Raw genomic sequence first — 27,835 nt, forward strand, 5'->3', positions numbered from 1 at the left:
CAGTGTCCTGGATACCGTAGGTCACAGGATTTACAGGAAACAGTCCTCACGGACAGTGTGACACACACTCACTGCTCCAAACCACACAACAAAAGTTTTGTGGTAGGCAGTAGCTCAAACAAACCCAAATACAAATGTCTCAGGAAGAAGAAAGAACTATTCAGTTTCTTTGGAGAGTGTCTTGATTTCCCTTGCAAGATTTTCTATTTATATCAAAACTTTTACAGTTTAATTAATGCTATTGTTCAGAAATGTTCCTCTCCATCTAAAAAATTCTAATGGAGGGAAATATATTTTGCATCCTACAGTAGAAGAAAATAAAAATAATACTTAGAGCTCAAAGATATGTGCAGTAGAAATCAACTCAGGGCCAGATTGTGAAGGTTTAAATCCAATTCTCTTCCAGTGGTCATGGCCTTTAATCTCAGCACTCAGGAGGCAGGTGGCTCTCTGTGAGTTTGAGGCCAGCCTGGTCTACAGAGCTAATTCCAGAATAGCCAGGACTACACAAAGAAGCCCAGAACTACCACTCCCCACAAAAATAAAAAAAGAAAAAGCATAAAAATTATATATAACTCCGAAGAAAGTACATAACATTTGTAAAGCTTGTTGTCCTCATTGGTGAAGTGAGGGTGAGAATGGCAGCCCCATTGGACTGGATAACCTGAGTAAGTGTAGATGGAGACTTGGCATACTGTCTAGAATACAGCAAGGTCTAAATACATTTGACCATTAACACTGTAAAAATCTAATCATCTTTTGTGTCATTTTTATAAATTAGTGAATGGAACTCAAAAGTATTTTAATAATAGAGTTTTATAAATACAATGAACAAAATTCATGAGTCAATGAAATTAAGATATCAACATAAAAACTAGACAGAGGAGAAGACAAATCAACTTCATTTCCTGTTAGCCAAGTAAGTTATGGTATGAATTCACTTTAAAAATTCACTTTACTTTATTTAAATGGAAAAGAATTTCTTAAAGCTTCATTTAGCTTCAAGACTCTTGGTTTAAAAAAAATCACTAGTATTCACAGATAGGAATCTTAACAAAATCAATTTTTACTTTGGGGTTTAAAAATTCAAAAAGTAATTATAGGGAAAGGAGAGGGGGAAAAACAGGTTACTTGAAGATCTGTACATGTGTATTCAGGCACAACCTTGGTGACCAGAAAACCTCAGAATATTCTGACAGTTCAGTGCTTCACAAAGGCTTGCAGAGTTTATCTATGCCTAAAATCCTTCTTCATCTTTCATCACTTGAAGTGTCCCATGTCAGCAATTTTATACCCTACACCAAGGGGTACATCTGTAGCACACTGAATGTTACCTTAGGAGACAACATCGGGCCTTGTGTGAAAAAGTTCAGGTACCTTAGTGCAAAAGTTTCTTGAACTTGCTCATTCACCTCCATGGTTACAGCTCTTTATCAACATTACGTGTTTGTGACAACTTGATGCTTCCACATAGCTGTACTACTGTTCTGGGATGCCAAGTTGTTCAACATATAAGTCCATTAACTTCATTGCATAACCTGAAACGTCCTCTGGATTTGGTGCTTCAAATCCTAGCGCTAAGGTATCTGCATTATCTTCAGCCTTTAAGATGATGATGTCTTCATTAGCAGCACATTGTAGTATTTTGGGCATGCTGACAGAGTCCCTGCCCATAGTCATGTTGCGGTTGCGGTTGCAGCAGTCCCTGACAAAGTGTTTGGCATGCAGGGTGAGCTGCGCCAAGGGGCTGTGAGATAATTCCATGTTCTGTGGGCTGATGTCTCAGCTGGCTTTATTGATGAAGTCCTTGAGCACTTCCTTCAGGATGGAGCCGTGGACCAGGCAGGCCTGCCTTAAACATGGTGGTGGAGTCACAGTGAGCACTAGAGATTGTTAGAGGAGCGAGGTCCATCTGCTAAGGGCTCCCAGGTCAGGATGTGAAAGCCTCAGTAAGGACACAGAGCAGATGACCTGAAACATGAATGCTAATTTGAAATATGACTGCATACCTGTCTTTGGAACTGTAACAAAACAACTTAAAATGTAAAAGATCTGTTGTTTGTGCAATCTACTGCAGACTGGAAATATGAAAAACCACAGTGACATGATTAAAACAGTTCTGTGAGAAAAGCATGATTCTGGCACTGGAAAAACCACTCGTTTTATGTGCAAGCTTAATATCCTACATAAAATACAATAGATCTGGAACCTGCTCCTAAGACAGGGATCAAGAGAAATTGATATTGGACAGTTACATGTAATGACACTTGGCAAACAGAAAACCAGAGTGAATGAAGATGTGTCATAGCTAGTAACTTGATACTGTAATAAAGGGAAAAGGAGATTAGATTTTTTAAAAAGCTGGTAGTCATGTAAGGAACACTGAAAGCTGTAGGACAGAAATTTGAGGTTACTCTTTGAAAATCAGAGACTTCCCAAGAAAACTGGATTTAGAAAAACTACAAAACAACTGGATAGAGTAATGCAGTTGCTTATTGTCTTATTTATAAGACAGAAAAATCTGTCTGCATTGACTAATTTAAATTGCAATAACTATAATGCTTGAGGATGGCATATGTTGGTCAATTTCTTAATTTAGTAAGCTTTCAGTGACTGACTCTCATGCGATGCTGTCAGAACGTATTGATGGAGACTTAGAGAGGCCGGAACAGCATCCCAGCTGCCTGCATCAGCAGCTCATGTTTGATCAGAGCTCTATAACCTAGACCAGCTCATACGGGACTTGTTTCCCACACAGTCCTCAGCAATGTCCATGTGGCTTGTACCCCTCCTGTCTTCAGTAATCCTCTTTTTACCACATGGCAGCAAAGATTTACAACTTACACCTCTCTTGCTGTCCTCGCAAAACCAAACTGTATGGTGAAACTATGACCATTAAGTAATCATGCCATTTATTACAACGATGTTCCTTGATGTGTGGTTGCTGACTTCTCAGTAGTTCCCGGAATCACTGGTCTTCTGCTCTTTAAGATTTATTCTTGCAGGTGCATGGGGAAGATATGACAAAGAGTGGACTGTTGAGTTAACCCTCAACTTAAGGCCTTAACTGTGCATACAAGGTTAATTTCGATACATTGATTTAGAATTCAAATTTCAGATTGTTCTTCACTTGCTATACATATATTTCTACTCTATTGTGAGATATTGTCCCCTTACCTGTCAAGTAGAATACAAGATTTACCTCCAATACATTGAAAATGCTACTGCAGGCTGATTATGATAAGTAAGTTAGACAAGTTAATTATCAATTGATCAAGTCGTGGTCATTCAATTACTAGTCTACATATACAACAAGAATATACATCCTAGATGCAACAGATAGATATGATTCTATAGACTGATGAGGTAAAATTGTTAGTTAAGGTCTTCAAAAACCCCATAGTCCTACAGGATATGGCATTTAAAGATATTTACATTGTTTTAATGATTCTTTGACAACAAGACAGGTTAACTCCTGACAACACCCAGCCTGCCTCAAAGAAGATGATGAGCATCAAAGAACCTCCTTATGGAGATGGCTTCAAATGTGGCAAACGAGCCACTGGGCAAAAGGTCCTTGTTTCTACCACAGACAGAATTCTGCCTAAAAAACGGCAAGCTTGGATGCAGGCAGAGTCGATGGCTAAACTCTGCCAAGACAGGGTAAGCAAGTTCTCAATGGTTTCTGCATCACAAATATGTCTGTCAGATATACTGGGCCAGAAGGCTGAAGATGATGCTCCAATGTTTTAAAGAGCTATGGGTGACTGTTCAGGCTGTAAACTGTTTCTGTCATTTTTTTCTCTTATTATTAAATTAAGAAGCTGCTAACCTGCACTTCCTGTTTACTCAGATAATTAATTTTATTCCTTCTCAAGTATCTGATGGGGTTGAAGACCAAATAGTTGAGGGTTACAATTGAGCTTAGTTGTTTGAGATGTCTTTAGGTCTAGATAGATGTTTTAAGTTGATAGAGATGAGATATGATAGATATTGAGTTACAGTCAGAATTTTAGACTCACTGAGAGAGGAAAATGTTTTCTTCAAGGTTGCCAAATACAAACAGTCAAAACACTGTGAATGTAACATGAATGTAATTCCTGAATGTTCTGTGCTCTTTTGCTGTATGTACTTTGTTTTATGTAGGTGTAATAATATAGAAGTATATATAAAAAATAATTTAATAAAAGATGTATTCATGCATAAGTGCTCATCAGTCATGTTAACCCTCACCATGCCACATCCAGCTCAAGTCTCTTGCCTAAACAGCAGGGATCATGACAACCCTGCATCTAAAAAGAGACCATGATTAAGAAAGCAAGCAAGATCCACCCATCATAATGTTCTTCTTATAGGTTTCTAGGACCCTCTGGATCCTTCTATTTCCCCATTCTCCCATGCTGATCTCACCTAGAGTCTCAATAGGATGTCCTCACCTCTGTCCCAGTCTCCTGGTAAGTGAAGACTCAAACTATGGCACCAGCCAAGGACAATATGTGCAGTAAACTTCAAACCTCTACCCAGATGTAGCCAATTAACAGGACATTCTCCACAGTTGAGTGGAGGGTGGGGACTGACTTTCACATGAACTCTGGTGCCTCATATTTGACCATGTCCCCTGCATGGGTAGGCCTGGTGGCACTCAGAAGAAGGATAGCAGGCTAGCAAGAAGAGACTTGATACCTATGAGCATATACAGGGGGAGGAGGTCCCTCTCAGTCACAGTCATAGGAGAGGAGAGTAAGGGGAAAATGGGAGGGAGGGAGGAATGGGAGAATACAAGGGACGGGATAACAATTGAGATGTAACAGGAATAAATTAATAAAATATATTAAAAAAAAGAAGGCAAGCAAGGAGGGGAGTACATGAAAGGGTTTAGAGGGAGGAAAATGAATGAGGAAATGGGTAATCATATTATAATCTCAAAAGTAAAATAAATGATTTTTTAAAATAAATATTAAAAAACACAATTGATGAAGACCAAGAGTTTGTTTTCTGCACAATGGATGAAATCAGGATCAACGATGGAAGCAGTTTCCTTATTTTCACGACAATGCATTCTGAGTCATTTCCTCAGCAGAGTCCCACTGCCATCTGATGCCCAGACTGAACAGAACATATATACAACTGCAAATTTTGTCAATAAAAATGCAACAATATGAAAATAAGTGGATCCAAACAAGTTCAAATTCCCTCTTTCATCCATTCTCAGAACATCAAATTGAACTGAATAAAATGAGCTTTCCAAGGTTTAAATCAGGAATTTCAAGCGCAGCATTAAAATATTGTGGATTTCAGTTTAAAATGTCCTTATAAAAAAAAAAAAAAAAACCAAAGTTTGAGGCCGAAGAGATGGCTCAGTGGTCAAGAGCACCGTCTGCTCTTTTGGAGGTCCTGAGTTCAATTTCCGACAATCATATTAATATATGCTAATAAATATTTTTAAAGTTCAAAAAGTCTAAAACAACCAAGTTAAAACAACCATATAAATACCAGGATAGTCTTAACCTTACACCAATCTCAAAGTTATCTTATAAATGTATACTATGTTGATATCTTTATATTTCTGATCTACTCACCAAAGTTTCCCTTTGTAAAATTGTTTCATCTCTTTTAACCTCAAATAAGAGCATAAATATATTGGCTTCACTTCAAATTTTTCTACTTTTTTCTCATCTGTGCTTGGATTTATAAAAAACAAATTCACATTTGTGTCACTGACTTTAATCACAAGGAATAGCAGAATTATATTTGTAACAATTCGAGGCTGGAAGGGCCATAAGTTGTTAGTCTCTTCTGACCATTATGGGGGTTAAAGAGAATGGTGAAATATTTTTCCTAAGAACCTAGTTAAACTGAGTTCAAAGAATGATTTATGACAGTGTGGCTTCCTTGTACACTGGTTCATAAGTTTATTCTGAGTCAAATACTTGAATTTAGAAAATTTTATGATTAATGTCATTTAATCTCAATCAAATTAATCAGTTCAAATTGAAATAGCAATATAAGAAATTTTAGTAATTAAACCTTAAACATGAATAATCCAGACTAGTACAAAAACTACCACATATCCTAACTATACATTTCCTGAATGTGTTTGTTAAAGAATTGTGGGAATTATTCAATATTTTGATAACATGGTTTTATACTTGCATAAATATACTACATACAATTGTTATTCATTTTTATTTTTCTTTCCTAAGCAAAAAAAAAAAAAAAGAAAGAAAGAAAGAAAGAAAAAAGAAAAAACAGATCTTTATGTATTTCTAGTCACGTACTCTGATAAGTAGAATGTTTTAAAATAGCCCTGGGTATTAATTGATGGGTACATGTACTTTTTTAGACTGCCTTTCATTTCTTTTCATTTAGCAATTATCTCATCAAGGTAGGTACAGCAAATGATTGTTTGCCAAAATAATCAAGTTTTGTGAGAGCAGATTTCATGTTTAATGCTTTCTTTTATCCTTAGGGGTAAAATTAAATACCACACACAGAGAAATGACTGAAATAGTCATTATTTCTAAAGCAATAAAAGCCAAAACTAAAGTGTTTTAAATCCTAGTAAGAAATAGCATAAAATATAAAAATGTATGAATAAAATTCCATCTTTCTAATGAAAACATTCAGTGACACATAAAGAGCTAATCTGTACTCAGATGTATAGCTTAGCAGATAGGGCTCGTAGCCAATAATTGTCTATGCCACCAAGAAGCTTCCATTTTAAAACATACTTATGGCTCCCCATCCACAGAGCTCCATCCTGGCAGGGAGCTCCATGCTCGAGATTCCTGGTGAGTTCCATCTCCTGGTTCCCCATCCCCACCTTCAATTCTAGGACCAACAGCCATCAGGGGACAACTGAGCCTGCCAGCAGAGGCTCAAACTGCCCTGGGCCATCTGTGCCAGATCCCCACCCCCACCATCCCCAGAGTTTTCTGTTTCCCATCTCCTAGGCAAAACTCAATTTCCCAAACCTCATCTCCATCAGCAGTCTGAAAGGCAGGTGGTCATTACGAAACAGCAGGTGAGAGCCTTCCCCCAACTCCTGGTCTACTAGAGCCCAGTTGCAGAGGCACAGAGAAATAATGACACCAACAGATGTCATGAACCAAATGGACCTAACAGATCTACAGAACATTTTACCCAAACAAAAAAGGATATACCTTCCTTTCCGCACCTTATGGAACCTTCTCTAAAATTGATCATATACTTTGTCACATAGCAAGTCTCAACAGATACAGGAAGATCAAAATAATTTCTTGTATCTTATCAGACCACCATTGATTAAAGCAGGAACTCAACAACTACAGAATAAACAGAAAGCCTACAAACTCATGGAATCTGAACAGCTCCCTAGTCAATGACAACTGGGACAGGGATGGCATTCTAGAATTCAATGTACATGAAGGCACAGCATACTCAAAGTTACGGGACACAATGAAAGCAGTGCTAAGAGGAAAGTTCATAGCATTAGTGCCTTCAAAAAGAAATTGGAGAGATCCCATACTAGCAACTTAACAGCACACCTGAAAGCTCTAAAACAAACAGAAGCAAATACATCAAAGAGGAAGAGACAGCTGGAAATAATCAAACTTGGGGCTGAAATTAACAAATTAGAAACAAAGAGAACAATACAAAGAACCAATGAAACCACCTAGGCACAGTGGCACAGGCCTGTAATCCCAGCAGTCAGAGAGGCAGAAGCAGGTGGATCTCTATGAGTTCAAGACCACCCTGATCAGCAAAGCCAGTCCAGGACAGCCAACACTACACAGAGAAACCCTTTCTGAAAAAGAAAAAAGAAAGAAAGAAAGAAAGAAAGAAAGAAAGAAAGAAAGAAAGAAAGAAAAAGAATCAATGAAACCAAGAGCTGGTTCGTTGAGAAAATCAGCAAGATAGACTAACCCTTAGCCAAACTAACTAAAAGCTGGAGGGAGAGTACCCAAATTAACATCAGAAATGAAAAGGGGGAACATAACAACAGACACTGAAGAAATCCAAAGAATTATTAGAGCTTACTACAAAATTTGAGTATCTAAAGAAAATGGATGATTTTCTTGATAGATTTCACTTACCGAATAAATCAAGATCAGGTAAACAGTTTAAATAGCCCTTTAACAACTAAGAAAATAGAAGCAGTCTTCAAAAATCTCCAAACCAAAAAAAGTACAGGGCCACATGGTTTTAGTGCAGAATTCTATGAGACATTCAAAGAAGAATTAATACCAATACTCCTCAAACTATTCCACAAAACAGAAACAGAAGTAACATTTTCAAACTCATTCTATGAGGCCACAGTCACCCTGATTCATAAGCCACAAAAAATTAACAAAGAAAGAGAATTTCAGAGCAATTTCACCCATGAACATTGATGCAAAACAAACAAACAAACAAACAAACAAAACTCCAAATCCAAGAACACATCAAATACATCATCAACCATGAGCAAGTAGGCTTCATCGGGGGGGGGGGGCGGGGGGGATTGTTCAACATATGAAAATCCATCAATGTAATCCAATAATAAAAACAATATAAAAGGAAAAAATTCACATGATCATCTTATTAGATGCAGAAAAAGCCTTTATAAAATCCAATACCTCTTTGTGATGAAAGTCTTGGAGAAGCCAGGAATACAAGGCCCATACCTAAACATAATAAAGTCTATATACAGCAAGCTGATAGTCAACATCAAATTAAATGAAGAGAAACTCAAAGCAATTCCACAAGACAAGGCTGTCCGCTCTCTCTATAACTCTTCAATATAGCACTTGAAGTTCTAGCAATAGCAATAAGACAACTAAAGGAGATCAAGAGGATATATATCAGAAAGGAAAAGTAAAAATATTGCTATTCACAGATGATATAATAGAACACATAAGTGACCCTAAAAATTCCACCAGAGAACTTCTACAGCTGTTAAACACCTTCAGCAAAGTGGCGGAATACAAGATTAACTTAAAAAAAAAAAAAAATCAGTCTCCCTCCTGTATACAAAAGACAAATGGGCTGAGAAAGAAATTAGGGAAACTACATCCTTTACAATAGCCACAAATAATATAAAATATCTTTGTGTAACTCTAACCAAGCAAGTCAAAGACCTGAATGACAAGTATTTCAATCTTTCTAGAAGGAAACTGAAGAAAATCTGAGAATATGGAAACATCTTCCATGTTCATGGATTGGTAGGATTGACATAGTAAAAATCACCATCATACCAAAAGCAATCTAGAGATTCAATTTAATCCTCATCAATATACAAACACAATTATTTACAGACCTTGAAAGAATAATTCTAAACTTCATATGGAAAAACAAAAAACCCAGAACAGCTAAACACAATCTTATACAATAAAAGAACTTCTGGAGGTATCTCCATCTCTGACTTCAAGCTATACTACAAAGCAATAGTAATAAAAACTGCATGGTACTGGCATAGAAATAGGTGGTTGATCAATGGAATCGAATTGAAGAACCAGAAAACCCTCACATAACTACCAACACTTGATTTTTGACAAACAAAACCATACAATGGAAAAAAGACAGCATCTTCAACAAATGGTGTTAGTCTAACTGGATGTCTACATGGAGAAAAATGTAAATAGGCCCTTATTTATCACCCTGTACAAAACTAAAGTCTAAGTGGATTAAAGACTTCAACAGAAGACTAGACACACTACATCTGTTAGAAGAGAAAGTGGGGAAGAGCCTTGAACTCATTGGCACAGGAGACAATTTCCTGAACTGAACATCAACAGCTTAAGTTCTAAGATCAACAATTAATAATTGGGACTTCTTGAAACTGAAAGGTTCTGTAAGACAAAGGACAATGTCAATAGAACAAAGGGGCAGCCTGCAGACTTGGACAAAGGGCTAATATCCAAAGTACATAAAGAACTGAAGAAGTTAAATACCATTAAACTAAATAATCCAATTAAAAATGGGGTACAGAGCTAAACAGAGAATTCTCAACAGAGGAATATTGAGTGGCCAAGAAATGTTCAGTGTAATTAGTTATCAGGGAAATGCAAATCAAAACAACTCTGAGATTTCATCTTACACCCATCAGAATGGCTAAGATAAAAAACACAAGTGACAGCACATGCTGGTGAGGATGTGCTGGTGGGAGTACAATCTTTTACAACCACTTTGGAAATCAATCTAGACCTTTCTCAGGAATTTGAGAATAGCTTTACCTCAAGATCCACCTATACCACTCCTGGGCATATACTCAAAAGATGCTCAATCATACAAGGAGGACATTTGCTCAACTGTGTTTGTAGCTATTTTATTCGTAATAGCCAGAAACTGGATACAATTCAGATGTCCCTCAACCGAAGAATGCATAAAGAAACTGTGGTACATTTACACAGTAGAATACTACTCAGCTATTAAAAACAATGAAATCTTGAAAAGATTATCTTGAGCGAGGTAACCCAGACCCAGAGAGACACACATTGTATGTATTTACTTATAAGTGGATTTTAGCCATACAATACAGGATAACCATACTACAATTCACAAACCCAAATAAGTAACAAGGAAGACCCCAGGGGAAGATGCTTAAATTTCACTCAGGAGTAGAAATAGAATAGACACCAGAAGTGGTTAAAGAGAGAGAACATGGAGAGAAATGAGAGTTTTTATCAGACGTAGGCTGAGTGGAGGTGAGAGGATAGAGGGCTTACAGAGAGAAAAGAAACCTTCAGTGGGGGTTTCTCTGTGACAAGCTGGAGACCCAGGACAGGGTAGTTTCAAAGGAGAATATAAGGGTAACTCTAGCTAAGACTCCTAGTAGCAGAGGTTATGGAGACTGAAGAGGACACCCACTAACTAGTCACAACTCCTAGTGGAAGGAGGGAAACGCCAACCCACCTCAGAAACTTTGACCCAGGACTTACTCTGTGTACAAAAGGGGATATAGTGGAGATTAAGGAAATTTCTAGCTGGTCCACGGCCCAACTTGAGACTGATCCTGCTGTTTTCAATTAGCTGTGTTATCTGTATGCCTGGTTAGAAATCAATCAAGACACAGACACCTGTTATATTTTAAAATAGCCTTAGTTAACCTGGGGCAGGGCAGACATTAATTCTCTAAACTACTACCCATAGTGGGGCAGATATCCAATCCCTGCCCAAATCCCATGCCATCTGCTCCTAATAATGTCTATCAAGCTACCTCCCATCCATAATCCCACATACTTGCTAATGTTCTTCATCTGGGCCAAATCCTCCATCCATGCCAGCCACGTATTTTTCTTCTACCTAACCCATGGTGGCCTTCTCCTCATCCTGTGTCTTTCTCCTTCTTCCTCTTCCCAGGATTCCTCTCTGTCCCTCTAAGGCCAGGAACCTTAGCCATACCTATCTCAGGATGCCTTTTTTTTATCAAAAGGTGGATCACAGAGACAGCAAGCAGTAATTAGCATCAAAATACATTAGACCATTCCCCAACACTACACCAGGGAGACAGCCAACCCCTGGCACTATTGATGGTACTGTGCTGAGCTTGCAGATGGAAGCCTAGCATGGGTGCCCTCTGAGTGGCTGCACCTAGCAGCTGATAGAAACCCACAGCCAACCATTGTATGTAAAGCAGGATGTCTTGGGGAAGAGTCGGAGAAAGGATGGAGGATTCAAAGGGAGCAGGAGCTCCAGGGGAGGACCAATAGAGCTGACTAACCAAGCCCCATGCGGGCCTATGGAGACTAGGACTCCAGCCAGGAACCATGCCTAGACCGGACATGGGACCCCTGTACAGATGTATCTGCTGGGAAGCTCGGTTAGCATGTGGGTACCCTAGTAGGGGAAATGGGGGCTGGCTCTGACACGGACTCTGCTGCCTGATTTTTTTTTTTTTTTTTTTTTAGCTTTCCCCTGTTGGGCTGCCTCACTGAGCCATAGGGGAAAGGGCTGCCCTCAGCCCTGATGAGACTTGATAAGCTGGGGTTGAGGAGGGTTCTTCTTCTTTGGGGATAATGGGAAACCGGGAGTTAGGAGGGGAAGGGAAAAAGGAGGGATGAGGCTATGGCCAGGATGTAAAATGAATGATTAATAATCAATCAATACATTAATCAATAATATATACCTATGGAACTCATATCAAAGAAGACTCATGTATATTTGCTGAAGATGAACAAGTTAAATTGTTTTTTAAAACAATTTCAATTAGTGCTACTTTGAGGGCATGAAAGATAAGGAGGTTTCCTGAGGCATAAAGCCAACTGCTCCATATGTAGGATCTCAGATATTTTACGATACCATAGAGTATACAAGGGTACACAAAGGGGCAGAATACTGTGCTCAGGAGCCCACTGGCTGTTGCCATGGAGGCTGGCAATAATGGTGTATGGGGAACAAACAGAAGGACATAAAAAGAGAAGACTGTGGCACGTATTCTGAGAAAGAAACCTGTGAAATGCTTGCTTTTCATTGGTCATCACTATGGAGACAGCCTTAAAAGCCTGGGATGGAAATTAGATTCGGTACACACACACACACACACACACACACACACACACACACACACACAGAGAGAGAGAGAGAGAGAGAGAGATGCACACATGCACACACCTCACACCTCACAGAGGTAAGCATCAGCATAAATAATATTTAATATTAATCTCATAAGCTGTTTTTAGGAACCCTTAGCAACATAGTTCAAGGAAAATCCCTCCGGATACACAGAAAATAGTCACAGTATTTAGCAATCTTTCTTCTAACTCTGGTATTCACTTCAATAAAATGATCCCGTGCATCCAATTTTATATTTAGGTTGCACAGCAGTGTTATTTCAATCAACATCAGAGGTTTCCATGAGCAAATCGGTTTTTCAAATAGTTAATACAATAGTAGTCTGCTACATAGAGAGGGCTTAAGAGTTGTGACACTCTGGTGTTAGGCAAGTAGGTATATTTCAAATTATTATACCCGGGGTCAATGCTTTGCATGATGCAAACAAGGTTTCCCTGGCAACCCATTATATGAAAGGATCAGGCACGCTTAAACTCATGGCTCATGAGGCATAAAGTTAGTGTTTGTTTTTTAAATCTCCTTCTGCCTTCTTGCACAAAATAGTAGTTTCCCCAACAGTTACTAACATAACAATCATCTTTTGAGTACATTCCAGTTGTTCATTTGTCCTAATAGCCTGCTCTGGAGGTAAAGCTTAGGTTTACAGAACAGTATAGCACAAACCTGTAATCCTAGCACTCCTGAGCCGGAGGCAGAAGAATCTGAAGGTTTAGGCCAGACTGAGATATATAACAAGTTCCAGGACAATGGAGGATATATAGCAAGGCCTTATTTTATGAAGAAATAAATAAATCATAGGATTTCTCCATTTTAAAACCTTTGGGGGAGGAGCCAGGGGGAGTGCAGGAGCCAGAGGAACAGGCTCTCACAGACTGCCGAAACATGAGCAGAGCAGGGATGACACCTCTGGACATTCAAGGAGACAGAGAAAGATGCAAGGCTTCAACCCTCCACAAAGAATTTTAGGCAACTAAGGAATGCGTGAAAAATAGGAGAGTGTGAAAAACAGTCTTCTCCTAGGAAGAGCACATCAATTGGCTATTCAATACCAAATGGTCAGCCCTGAGAAGACTTACACTCAAGTAACATTATACAGACTAAATAGGTTACATTTCGAAATAGATACTATTGTGTTTGTGTGTTTACAAATACATATATGCATGTAATAACAGTTAATAGAAAACAGGCCACGAATTTGAAAGACTGCAAGGGGGGTGTACAGGAGAGTTGGAAGTGAATAAAGGGATTGCGGACATGATGTAATTATCATCTCACAAACTAAACAAAATAAAGTAAAAAATAAAAATAATACTAGGAAACTTGTTCTAAGGAAAGCATATATTGTAGGAATATATAGAAACATATATTGCTCTCAGAATCTGAATATCCATTCTAAGTTTTTATTCACTAAGAAACCAACAGATAAAAGAATTCATTCACTTCCTACATGGAATAAACAAGATTTTTTTCCTTTAGCATAATGTGACATTAGGTAGCATAATGAAGAAAAGTGTACGTTTTCAGTTCATTGACATTATATATGGAAAGAAATTGTCCCTGAGCCTGAATTCTTTGCGAGGCATGGAACAGATCTCATGTTTCTTGTGGTGAAAAACCACAAATTTCACTCTTTTCAATCAGGAACCCCAGTAGGCCAAATAAGGAGGATTATAAAAGAGAAGTAAGAGACTGTTGTGGATGATAAAACTCTACTTTACTCCTGATATCTTATTCTTTAAAATAAGAAAGTCTACAGCCAAAGCAGACACAGACTTTCATTGCAACACTCAAGCTATTAATAGTATAAACATCGTGACTCTCAACCGAACCTACCCTTTCAACCTCACTCTTTGGGCTTCAGCCAAGGAGAAGAATTATGTCTTCAATCTGGGAGCTAACAACAGAAAGGTCAAAATAAGGGCAGATTCCCCTGAAAACCCACACAACCAAACATAAACCCTTCTGTCTTCCAGATGTCAGAGCCAAGCAAGTCATAGGAAATTAAATGACTTCTCTGCCTAAGTCCATATGCCCTGGAATCCAGACTTTCTTTGCTAGGGATCAGGCTCACATTTCGAAATGATACAGTTCTCTCTATGCAGGTGGGAAAGCAATCCTGAACTCAATGTACCTTAATGCTTGAGAAACTCATCTGCCTTTTGCTGCTCCACAATAGAATGACAGGTGAGAGAAACAATGGAATGAAGGAAGTAGGTCGGATTTCACAAGGTAAACAGAGAGAATACCTCACATGTTCACTAAAATAGGGACTACCTCTTTGATATTTAAAAGTTGAAATTCAACCTTAAAGCATTAGGTTTAAGTATTTTTAAGTATTTTTAATTTTAATATCTTTTACTTAAAGATTTAAGTATTTTAAGCAGAAGAATAAATCCGATGTAATGTAAATATAAACTGTCATTGTTGACACCTCTTTTATACCAATTTGGGGTAAAATTTGAGCAGTGTGCAGAATGACTCTTTTGAAGGATGAATTTCACTTTAAAGATTTACTGAATACTGAATAAGCAGACTATCACACACCAATATTAATACCTACAGCATATATGCATGTAGTAACAATTAGTGGGGAAAAAGAGGCCATGAAATTGAAAGAGAGCAAGAATGAGTATATAAAAGGGTCTGGAGGGAGAAAAGGGAAGAGAAAAGAGATGTAATTATAATCACAGATCTATATTGCTACATTGTTGATTATTTTATCCTAACTCACATTCAAAATGCTCCTGCTGTGTGTTTCAATTATATATGCTTAATGCTTTCTAGCAATTGGCAGTAAATTTACATGGTATTGCAACCAAATAAACACCTGACTTCACAGTACAGTGTTAGCAATCTGGGGACTCACATGCTTCCCAAAAAACCCCCCCAAAATTTTACATCTAACAAATTATGTACAAAACCTGTTATCTGTTAGAGGCATTATAACTAGGGCTTAAGAGACTTTGTTAAAACCTTAACTTAGTCAATGAAGACATGGAATACTTAGAAACACTTCACTGTTGTTGAATATTCCTGGTGGGAATTTTCATTTTTACCTCGGCATTTTCTTGTTGGCTTTATATTGAGCATTTTAGTCCTGTCTCTGAAAAACCTTAAGGTACTTTTGGCATCTAATCTGCATTGTAAATGCAGTCTCATTTCTCTTTCTGCCTCTGTCTCATTTTTTACTTTCATAGGCTAGTTCCCTTTTCTTTCAAGTCTCAGAAATGATACATTTGCTAACAGGGAGGGCTACTTATTTTTCTACATGTGGGAGACACAACGTGCTTAGAGAAATGACTGTCAAAGAAGCATCATTAAAACTGAACTTTTAAAACAAGAGAACTGGTCACCCAGCATCCTTTCTCTATAAAATCTAATATAGAATTAAGTGATAGATTCTTTTACTTATCAACATCATTGCCTGGTTCTAGGAACTGAACCAGAAAATGAAATCCCCTGCTCCCTTTTACAGAAGTTAACAGCACCAGTGACAACTGGAGTCCTGCTGTGTCTGCCTAAGGTAAAGGTGTCAGATGTCACCAAGGTCCTTCCTCCCCAGGAGATGAGCTTGAGTGAAACAGCTGATGTGACTGCAGCTGAGTGAGGTGATGTCAGGCTTTAATGGAGATATTTCACTTCAATGTTAGGATTTCATTTTTCTAGAGAATTTCAGAATCACCCGAGAAATCTAGAGAACTGGTCCTCCAAACAAGATTCTAAAGCTACCTGCTTTAAGTTTGTGAATACAGTTAGTTAAAAAGTAAAGAGAGAAAAGCAAGGTTGAATACAGCATTATTTGGTTAAAAAGAGATGTTTTTGTTGTTTTGTGAGATTTTTTTATCAGAGTCTAAAATAGCAATAATTTATCAGTCTTAGTTATTAACATAATACATTTAACAATGAATCAGCAAAAACATATAAATGTGATGTATTAATTAGCTAATAATTCCAGATAAAATTATCATAGCCTGGATGGCTTGAAGGTTAGCAACAGGGTTAGCTGGATGGCTCAATGTGTATAGAAACAAACTGCCGATTCTGGTGTCTTGATTTCAATCCCCAGAAGCCACAACTCCTCCAGGCTATTTGACCTCCACACTTGCTATCTCTCTCTTTCACACACACACACACACACACACACACACACACACACACACACACACACACACACAAATGAGAGGATGTAAAAGATGAGTACTAGTAAATTTAGTTCACACTGAGAGCACCTTTCTGGCGTGCAGATGGCCATTTTTTCAGTATGTCCTCATTTGGCCTTTCCTCTGTGAACACTGCCAGAGGAGATGGAAAGGGAAAGGGAAGAGAGAAGGAGAGTATGGGGAGGGGGGAGGGGAGGGAGGAGGATGAGAGAGAGAGAGAGAGAGAGAGAGAGAGAGAGAGAGAGAGGAGAGCGGAGAGAGAGAGAGAGAGAGGAGGAAGAGAGAGAGAGAGAGAGAGAGAGAGAGAGGGCATTTCAGAACGACTTCAGTCCTAGTGAGCTAAGACTCTACCCTTTTGGCCTCAGTTAACTTTAAATATCTCCTTGAAGATTGTCTTCCAAATGGTGCAAATTGGGGACATGATTTTTTAGTCATGGGGCAGGAGACAATTCAGTTGTAACACTAGGTATTTATTGAGATATACCAAATATTGTCCAAACATTTACTTTAGCTCAACCCAGCAATAATTAACACATTTCCTAAGTCTAAGTATTCTGTTAATAGCATTTTACATCTTATTCTCAGAATGAAAATGCAGAGATCATAACCCAATCTAGCCAGCAAATTTATGCTGAAACAAGAATCTGATTACTCCCATTTTTAAAGAATTTCTACCCATTGTAACACAGCCATTTGGAAAATTTGAGTTGTTTCTTAAAAAATTATAATAAGAAGTAATTTTACATGACTTTTACTCGGCTTTTCACTGGGTGCAGTGACACATGCCTGTTATCCCAGCACTCAGGGAAGCAGAAGCAGGAGGATCTCTGTGACTCCGAGGCCAGCCTGGTTTGCAAAGCAGGGATCTGTTACACAGTGAAACCATGTCTCAAAAAACAAATAAAATTAGGATATTTCCTGTGTAAAGACTGAAGATTAACAATAAAAGGGACAATGGAACTTTCTGGAGTGATGAAATGATCCATATCTTATTTAAATTAATGCTCAAATGTCTAGATTCATCCACTGATGTTAAAAAGTTCTATTTGTATTTTATCATGGTGTGTAAAAATGTGTAAGGATGCATGTAGATTATACTCACATAGAATTTAAGTTCTCTAACACCACTAAATGATATAAATGTATCTATTTATATGCATATTCTGTATGAAAGTCATCACTATATATAGTTCTGCATGCAATCAGACACTATAAATACCAAATGCTAGATATAGAAAGCAAAGAGATCACAAAAAGAAACAAGGGATTTTCCAATCTTACAGTATAAGTGGTTACTTGAAAAAGGGAAACTACAAAGATACTTTCTGTTCCTTCTTAATTTTTTTTTTTCCTTCAAGTTTCAGGTTTGTGTTTGAGGTGGAAGAGAATGCTAACTGGTCCACTTCTTCAAATGGACTCTGCTCAAGTGGCTTCTCAAAGAGAAGCACATCATTAGAGCAAGAGACTTCGCATCTCACATTCAGTTCTACCTACTGTCTTGTGATTTTAAAAAAACTGTATATATGAAAGATAGCTCACATTTAGAGAAAAATGATGCCATTAAATTTTCACAGGTAAAAAACAAATTAGGCATTAAAGAAGATGTTCTTAGGTCTAACTACATATTAAGAATCACCAAAAGTGACTTTGGAATGTTATAGACCAAGGTTTAAGCCTGATTAGTTAATGGAGGACCATTACTCTTATTGAACTATGAATTTCTTGGGAGGGGAAATGGTTTTACTGTTTTCCTATTTTGTTCATTGTTATAGGCCTATAGCTTGATGTCTGACATATAATAGATTATTAATAAAAAAGTGAAAGCTCAATGAATAATTATAGGTTAAGCTTATGAACTAATGAAGCATTTGGTTTTATACATAATATCATAATTCCTCTAGTATATTTATTTATTATGTCTGTTCATGCATATCTATACCATGGCTTATGTGTTCAGGTCAGAGAACTGCTTTTAGAAGTCTGTTCTCTCTGTGTACTCTGTGGGTTCTGGGGATTGAACACAGGACATCAGGATTGACAGCAAATGCCTTACCCACTGATCTAATTGCCAATCCCACAGAGCTGCTTTAGATGTGGAAAGCAGCAGTACCAAACTTTTATTTTTATAAAATTATGTGATAATTTGTACTTATTGATAATTGCCTTTTCATATTCATGGAAGTTCCCTATGATTCTGATATTGTATTCAGAAGATGGTACTCAGATATGGCTCACTAATGGCCCTGCATTTGAAACATTGCTGTCTTCTAGGGCATTAGAGCACAACCTAGACACAAATATTGTGTATTTGGTTATTAAAAGAGAAATGTTAATTTTCATTATTAACATTTAGTAGACACTCGTTAAATGTTATGAAAATATATACCAAGATATACTGTTGTAAAAACACATAAACAAAATATTCTCAAATCTTTATTCTCTGATGAAGGAGAAAGACAAAAAAGGAAGAAAAGATAGCCATCTGTAATAATCGCTATGAGAAGATGACGGTCATGTGACGGGGACTTTTAGTTTGCTGGAGGCTACTGTTCTATATTATATGACTAGAAATTTCCCTGCAGGGAGAAAAAAATTGTGCTGAGATATTAACATTGAAAAGAACCTAAGATACAAAGCTCTAATTGTGGAGAGCTCTTAGCAGAAGAAATAATGTATTCAAGATACTTAAAGTGAAAAAGAACTTGACATGTTTAAGGACCTGACAAAAAAAAATCCAATGGATGGGTCATAAATAGAAAATTAAAACCTTGAAGGTAGAATAATAGGTAGGATTATAAACCCCCACAGCTTGGGAAGCATTGCAAGACATTACACTATTTTACACATGTATATACTCGTAACTAGAAATAATAGAGTTTAGACTACTTGAAATGATCATATTAAGGTATTTAATGGTTTTAAGCAAGCAGATTACATGAGGCACTTTGCATGTTTAAAAGGTTATTCAGTTTCCCTAGTATAAAATATACTAGTGAACCAATCAGAGGGTTGGGGTCTAGTAAAGAATCCTTTGCAGTTTAGGAGAGGGACAATGACAACAGGAGCAGTACTTTAAAACAGTGACTGTGAACATGGCACAGTGAATGGCTTACAGGGTATTTGCAGAGAATCAATAGGACTGGGTGAGGGCCCATATGTCTATGGAGGAAAAAGAAATCAACAGTGATCAAAGTTTTATACCATACAAGACAGAAGGACTGAGGAAATAGCCACATGGCTGGGGAAAGTAGGTCACTTTCAATATTTATGGTTGATAGGAAAGGATCCAAGAAAAAGAGAGAGCCAAGAAAATGCTAGTGCATGGGTAGTTTCTGAACCTAAAGTCTCCCTTCTGAAAATGTGCTTCAAGAAAAAAGAAATGATCTAATGTGTTCACTGTACTAAGTGGCTAAAGAAGGGGCCCAGAAGGAACTGACCACGGAACAAATCAAAGATTGTTAGTAATTTTGACTAAGCAATTTCAGTAGAGTTTGGGGAACAAAATTCAGACTGAAAAGGCTGATCGCTGAAGGGGAAATGAGGCTCTGAAGAAGAAGTAAAGTCAGCGAGCATGGCAGCTGGGTCATCTTGTTCCTTTTCCTAAGGAGCTGCAGCCCAGTTACTTAATATTTCTTTAACAAATGGAGAATGCAAGCCTTGCAATGCAACAGCCTCTTTGAAATGCTTTAGATCTAGCATTTCTATTGGATGCCATGCAAACTCATTATAAGCATGACCACCATCATGACCACCATCATTAATAGGCATATTCTGCCCGAAGACTGGGAAGGCTGAAGGTGCTTGGTAGCCCCTGGCAACTCCTCTGGTGGTGCACTTGGCTCAGCCCTAACCAGTTGCTCCTGTACAGCCTCCTCATCTTCTGGCCCCTTGCCTCAAAGGAGGTGCTCTGGGTACCTGGCAGCAAAAATTTGAGTGTGTGTGTGTGTGTGTGTGTGTATGTGTGTGTGTGTGTGTGTAGGGGTGTGTGCAGGCTGCCTTCCAGCCTAGTTTGCTTCCCTCTTTCATTGTGGAGGAAATTCCCAGTCTCAAACACCAAGGCTGAACCCTGCTGTTCTCTTCTCACAGGCTCTTTTTTCTTTCCAAGCACTTCAACCTCTATTCTTAAACTCTCTCTGTGCATAGCCAACTCTGAAATCATTTCAAAAACAAGAGAATTGGGTGAGCCTTCTGAGTTTTCAGCTTTCCCTCAATCTTTTTCAAAATAGAATATATGAAGACTATGAAGCAACCCCAGAAAACCCCATCTGGGAGCAAGACAGGCGAGAACCCAGCCCCAGTTGCTACTATTTTGCCAACCCCCTTGAACAATATTGCCAACCCATCAAAACCTGCTGATTTTTCCACAGCATTGTAAGCCTAGTAAAGCCATGGCTGTGCAACACCTAAAGGCTTAGAGTTTTTAAAAACCTAAATATTTATGGTTCTTAAATGCTTCTACCTCCCTTCTAACCTAGGAACCAGAGGGTAGGGGAGAAAGAAGGTTAATAGGAAAAAGGAGTTGTAATTCTTTTTAGTAGTTCTTTGGGGAGATTCCACTCTTTCCTGTCAGGATACCAGCAGTCCAGCCAAAGAGCAAACTCCAAACAGCAACACAAATCAACAGCAGCAGCAGATCCAACAAAAACAGCAAGACTCCACCGAATATGCACAAGTCCATGGAAGTGGCCAGAATCAGACAGAGTACCACAAGAAGTTTTCTGAAACATTTTTTTTTTCTGTGAAGTGAAGTGTAGAAAAACCAAGACCAGAAAAGTGATGTAAACCATTGTCTCATTATCTGTGGGCATATATTTATCCCTTCTCAGAGTCCACACAAGGATGTGTTGCAGCTGGCAAAAACCATGCTTCTTGCATGAGACAGGTTCCATCAAAACATCTCATGGCCTCTCAGGGGTCTATTTTCTACTAACAAAGGTCATAAGGCTGTCTTCAGTGGTAGAAAAACACAGTCACATCCCATACTTGGGGCCAAAACAAAAAACACATTCACACTGAGTCTTCAAAGAAGCCAGAAACTTCCACTTCAAAGAAGTCTCAAGTCTTTTAGGTTTAGTTTTGGAAAAAAAGAAAAAGCAGAAAGTGGAAAAAGATATGGAGGAAATACCAGGTCCAGAGGATAGCTCAAAGCATACTTGTAGGTTGGTAGAGGTGCTCTGATGTAAACAAAGAGTCCAATATTACAGGTACTAAGGGTGTAGTATGAAAGGAGACAAAAAGCAGCATGGTGAATGAGGATTTTCTGAAAACAATGACAGCCAATGTCATGCAAGCTAGAGAAGGAAAGAAGAGGAGAATGTGGCAGATGTGAGAATGCAATGTCAGGTGTATGAAGCAACAGTCAGGGAATCTAAGAAGAGCAATGAATCATTTTCCAAGAAAGAAGCATAGTTGGAATGGAATGGCAAGAATCATGGGGTAACGGCTATTTTTTAGTGTTCCCCCAAAGAATGTGTGTTAGAGACCTTTGTACAATGTTAAGAGACAAAGACATCATCAGTCAAAGTAACGATCAGGTCACAAGAGCACTCATGTCGTGAACAAGTTGATGCTACAATGCAGAAATGACCACATTGCCCTGGGAATGGGTTTTTAAAGGAAGAGAAACTTTCCATCTCCTGTACCTCTCCCCTTTCCTCTATGCTCTCCTGTCCTCCACGCCATCCCTTTCCAGCCTTTCTGACTTCAGCATGAGCTGACACAGTATAGAGATTTTGGACAGATTGCCAGTGGGAGGGTGGAGGGACTTGTGTTAAATATTATACAAGGCTCAATGACTATAATTTATTATTATGAAAGGTTGAGATATTGAAAACCAAACCCAAATTACCTTGGGTTATTCTATCACTATAAAAACTTCATGTAACTGTTACATGGCTTTTGGGGAACCTGAGTCTGTTTTTCTGGGACATTGTCACTCATATTTAGCTACAGAACAAATTATTTCCTTTTATATGAGAGCTTTTGTGTCAACGCCAGCCTGTTAACTTTGGAGTTCTCAGCTCCAGGAACTGTAACAAATAAATCTTTACTATACATTATCCAGGCCATGATATTCTTCTAGACCATACAAAAAGAACTAAAACAGAGACATAGACATAAATGTTCTACTGTCTTTGGGAGCTATAGTGGCTAGTAGAGGCAGGAAAAAGCAATAAAACAATATTTGAATGTTCATTTTTTAACCTCTATTTGTTGATAGTCATAATCATTAAGACTCCCTTGATTGCAAAAGTCAGAAAACAATTAGGTGATCCTAACAATAAAATAAATAATTAAATGAAGGTGTTTTTTAGTAAGAGGTCTTGTAAAATTCAACAACATAAATGAAGTGGTAGCTTAGAAAAGGAGTAGAGTACTGCCCACAGTTTTTTTCACTAATCTCTCCTTTCCTTTCCTTGTCTGTATATTTGTTCTCCAGCCTACATTATTAAAATATGCTAACACCACAAGTATTTGGTGTAGATTTTACAGGAAAGGGAATGAGTGCCTTAGTTCAGATTTTCATTCTTATTTCAGTAAGTTATGGCTGGAGAGTACTGTAAAGGTAGCTTTTATTTCTCAGATGAAGGGAAGAGATGAGAGCTGTACCCATGCTATACAAATACATGGCTTGAGCTGAGCCCATAGCATTTTTTTCTCATTTCTAAGTATCTCTAGGCCCAGGCCTCAAGTTTCTAGCCTCCATACAACCTAATCTCCCAAGCTGACTGATTCAATCTGGATCCTTTCAGCTTCTGACTGAATTGCTCTGCCTGGTCTCACGCTAACTTTAGCAGTATATCCTAATCTTCCAGTTCCTTCTCATTCTCTGGCTTGATCTATCTTCATCTGCCTCTAGCTTGTTCTCTCAGCAGCCTATTTCTGCAAAATTGTCCTGGTAAACCTGCCATATACACACACACCACACATCACAACTTTTCTCTTATTGCTTTTAAGTTGCCTCTCTTTCCTGTGCTGTTCTCCTATGAGTTGGGTATATCCTATCTCTGACCCATTTTATCAAATCTTTCTCTGATTTGTCACTTTGTCTGCCCCTCAATTAGACTTCTCTTTCAAACATGGCTGCTTTCTTTACAAACTAACCTTACCTTTATTGTTAAGGATTAAAGGTGTATGTTAAGGATATATTCCAGCCAGAGCATACTGTAATCCAGGGTGAGTCTGCATTCTGGCCATATCCTATCTCTGGATGTAATCCTTTGACAGAGCAGCTATGTTGCTGTATTAAAATTCCTCTACAAAGTAGAAAATAATTTAGAAAACATAAGGCTTCTGTGGGCCAATTCTCATTGATTAACACCTGAAAATATAGAAAATCATACTGTTAGAAGCTAAGCAGAAAGCCCTCATATAGACCTAAGTTTCATTTCATATTCAAGGAAGTAGTATGATCAATTAAGAAAGACAAGTCCTAGAGAATTTCAAGAGATTTACCAAATTTTGAGGGATAATTCCAATGAGAAGCCACCAAGAAAAGTTCCAAGCAAAAACAATAAGAAGGTTCCATATTAGGACACTGATAGTAACAATGGTGGGAAGGCAAAGTGAGATAGAGACAGAATGGACAGTGCTTGGGTACACATGACAAGAGAAGATAGATGAGAAAGGATAGCTCCAAGATGCCTAAGTAATCAACAGAACACACATGGGTTGCTGATAATTAGGGCATAGAAAATGAGAAAAGAAAATACAAGGTCTATACTCTCAAGTGTACTGGGTTATGCCACTCAATGCCAGCTATGAAATCCAAGGAAAGTTTAAGTCAATATTTGAGAGGTACCTAGGACATAGTGGGAGCTGGATGCTTGCAAGAGATCATGCAGGGGTATCATGCAAGGAAAGAAAGGATAATAGTTCTCTGGCAAAATCCTGGCAAAAAGGGATACAGAGGAGATTGAGATAAAGGGATGAATGGAGATAGCTATGCCGGGGGAAGCAACATAATTTATGAGAGAGAAAGGGGTGAACAGTGCTTAATTCTTCTGGGAAGGAAATGTAGGATGTAAGACGCAGAGGCTGAGGAACTTGAAGAGCACATCATTGCTGACTTTTCTTAGAACAGTGTAAGTGGAGTGCTGGGTTCGGAAGACAGATCAAAACTGAGAGTTGAAAAGCAACTAGGAGAAGTAAAAGCAGTCCCTAGGGCATGAAGCAGAGTACCTATCGATCGGTTTATAATGATGTGTTCTTGGGGTTAGAGAGATAGCCCAGTGGTTGTTCTTCCGGAAGACCTGGGTTTGATTCCCAGCACCCACATGGCAGCTCACAACTATTTGTAGCTCCTGTTCCCCCACACAGACATACATGTAGCCAAAAACACCTATGTACATAAAAACAAATAGTTCATTTAAAAAGTAATGACATATTCTTTCCAAATCCATTTCTATCACTGCATTGGTAGGAATGCAGTAAATCATTAGCAAAGCTCCAATTAAACCCTGGACTCTTGACTTACAAATTTCCAGGGGTCATCATTTTGTGGCCTTTTACAAAATTAGATGAAATGGTATTATACCTCACCTTTATTTCTAGTTGTTCTTTTTCTTCTCTCTCTCTCTCTCTCTCTCTCTCTCTCTCTCTCTCTCTCTCTCTCTCTCTGAGTGTGTGGCATTGTCTCTAATGATTTCTCCCACATCATTCCTTTTCACTCCATCTCAGTTCTCAGACACATGACCTTTTTGCCAATCTCATTAAAGCTTGTGCTCATTTTCTCAAGTTTCCTATCAATCGAGGTAATTGCTTCCTACACGAAACTCAGTCTTCCATTAACTAGCTCATTACCTTCAGTTAAAAGTTCAGAAACTTTCTCAAACTGAAATCACTGCAGTGTCCTGAAAAGAAACCATTTTTGAAGATGCCAGTACATCTGTGAGCTAAGATTTTTTAAATTAGATATGCTGATGTACAAGTCCAATGTATGCCAATCTAGTTCCCGTCTTCTCTCCCTCCCTGCAAGGGCACATTTCCTGTTCCCCAAATCATAACAGTTGCTGGTAAGCATAAGTTTTATCGAGGACAAAATCAGGGAATGCACTGGGCACAGGTCCACCTGTGACAATGCACTTTAGAAAAGGAATTAAAGCACCTAGAGTTCTCTTTCTAGGGGGAGACAATTAACTTAATAAACATTTCTTCTCATTATCCATGCTAACTCATTTTATCTTTCTGTTTTATAGGCTAATATCACTGATTTTAAACATCCTTAAAAGTTTTTGTTTCTTAAGTGAAAAAGTCCAAGAGCCATAAAGTTTGGGGGGAAAAATTAAAGATGTAATTGTGCTTAATGACTAACTTAAACATTTTCTCCAGTAGTTTTTTTTTTGTTTTTTGTTTTATGTTTTTTTAATTTCAAGATTTTTATCACTTCAAAGGGAAAACATCTAAAAAGAACTAAGGTTGGGCTTGGTGGCCATATGCTTGTAATCTCAGCACTCAAGGGCAAAGGCAGGAGGATTACTAAAAGTTCAAGGCCAGTCTGTTATACCCTGATGATCCCTGGAAATTTGTGAGTCAAGAGTCTATGGTTTAATTGGAGCTTTGCTAAATATAATGATCTACCACAATTCCTACCAATACAGTGATAGAAATAGATTTGGAAAGAATATGTCATTATTTTTAAATAAATTATTTATTTTTATGTACCTTGCTATTTGGTCTGCATGTGTGTCTGAGTGAGGGAATGGGAATTAGAGACAGTTGTGAGCTGTAAGTTACCGGTCAGCCAAGGAAGTATAACAATGTCTTGTGCTGTACATAATAAACAAAAGTAAATAAATTTATAAATTAAATAAATAAACAAACCCCAAATCCCCAAATGTACAACCAATTGCTCTGGCTAAATGTGAATTGTTTATTTTCTTATGATTGTATTTAAACCTGGGTACAAATACTTGCAAGGTATATTACATCAATCATTTTCTTTCCCTCAGTGCCTCACTAATTTACTCCATTAGTATATTGTTCAAATATCAGAAGTCTTAAGTCTTGATGGAGTCTAAGGTATCACGTCTTTTCTTTTATGAATTATACCTGTATTTTATCCAGAAATACTATTCACATGACAGTAATCCATCAAGATTTTCTTTTTGAGATTTTGTAATATTAGGTTTTAGTTCAAACCTGGCCTTTGTTTTGAATACTTTCTCTTTTCTGGCATGAGGCATGAATGTGAAGTATTTTTTCAGTGGTTGTCCAATTAGCTTGGTTTGGCTTTTTAAAAATTAGGCCATCCTTTCAGCACTAAAACTATTCTTACATTTTGGTGGGAAATCCAGGAATTTATGTATGTGTACCCATCATTCCTGATCTCCTTCTTCTGTTCTGTTTGTTTACATGTTTGCCACTGCCACACCACCTTAACTGATGTGCATGTGTACTTCATGTTCAAATGCCCTGCTTCATTCTGCTTTGTTAGAATTGATTGGGAACTTCTATTTTTTTTATTTGCTTTTGAGCTTTTGAATAAGCTTGCCAAGTTCTACAATAACAACAAAATGCTTACTAGGTCTTTCTTTTTATTTATTATTTTTTTAAATGGCACCATATGTGTGCAGTGGCCCTGGGGGCCAGAAGGGGATGTTGGAGTCTCTAGAACCATAGTTACAGAGCTGTGAGCCACCATGTAGGTGCTGGAACCACAGTTACAGAGCCGTGAGCCACCATGTAGCTGCTGGAACCACAGTCACAGAGCCGTGAGCCACCATATAGGTGCTGGAACCACAGCTACAGAGCTGCCAGCCACCATGTAGCTGCTGGAACCACAGCTACAGAGCTGTCAGCCACCATGTAGGTGCTGGAACCACAGTCACAGAGCCGTGAGCCACCATGTAGGTGCTGGAACCACAGCTACAGAGCTGTCAGCCACCATGTAGGTGCTGGAACCACAGTCACAGAGCCGTGAGCCACCATGTAGGTGCTGGAACCACAGCTACAGAGCCGTGAGCCACCATGTAGGTGCTGGAACCAAGGCCAGGTCTCTGGAAGAGTAACAAGTGCTTGTAACTGCTGAACCACCTCTGGCGCCCAACCTTCATGGTTGTTCTTGTTCTTTTTAGGCATTAGGATTTCCTGAATTTTTAGGTAAGTTGTAGAGTACTGAAATTGTTAGTATTGGGGATCCTGAT

The 27,835-nt window shown here is 38.2% G+C and overlaps 1 pseudogene; it reads right to left on the reverse strand.

Moving 5' to 3' along the window:
* Positions 1-1,260: 1,260 nt before the first annotated feature.
* On the reverse strand, positions 1,261-27,745 carry LOC127194116 (proliferating cell nuclear antigen-like; annotated as a pseudogene).
* Between the last annotated feature and the right edge of the window lie 90 nt (positions 27,746-27,835).

This window comes from Acomys russatus, chromosome 10 (assembly GCF_903995435.1).
Source record: "Acomys russatus chromosome 10, mAcoRus1.1, whole genome shotgun sequence".
Classification (NCBI taxonomy): domain Eukaryota; kingdom Metazoa; phylum Chordata; class Mammalia; order Rodentia; family Muridae; genus Acomys; species Acomys russatus.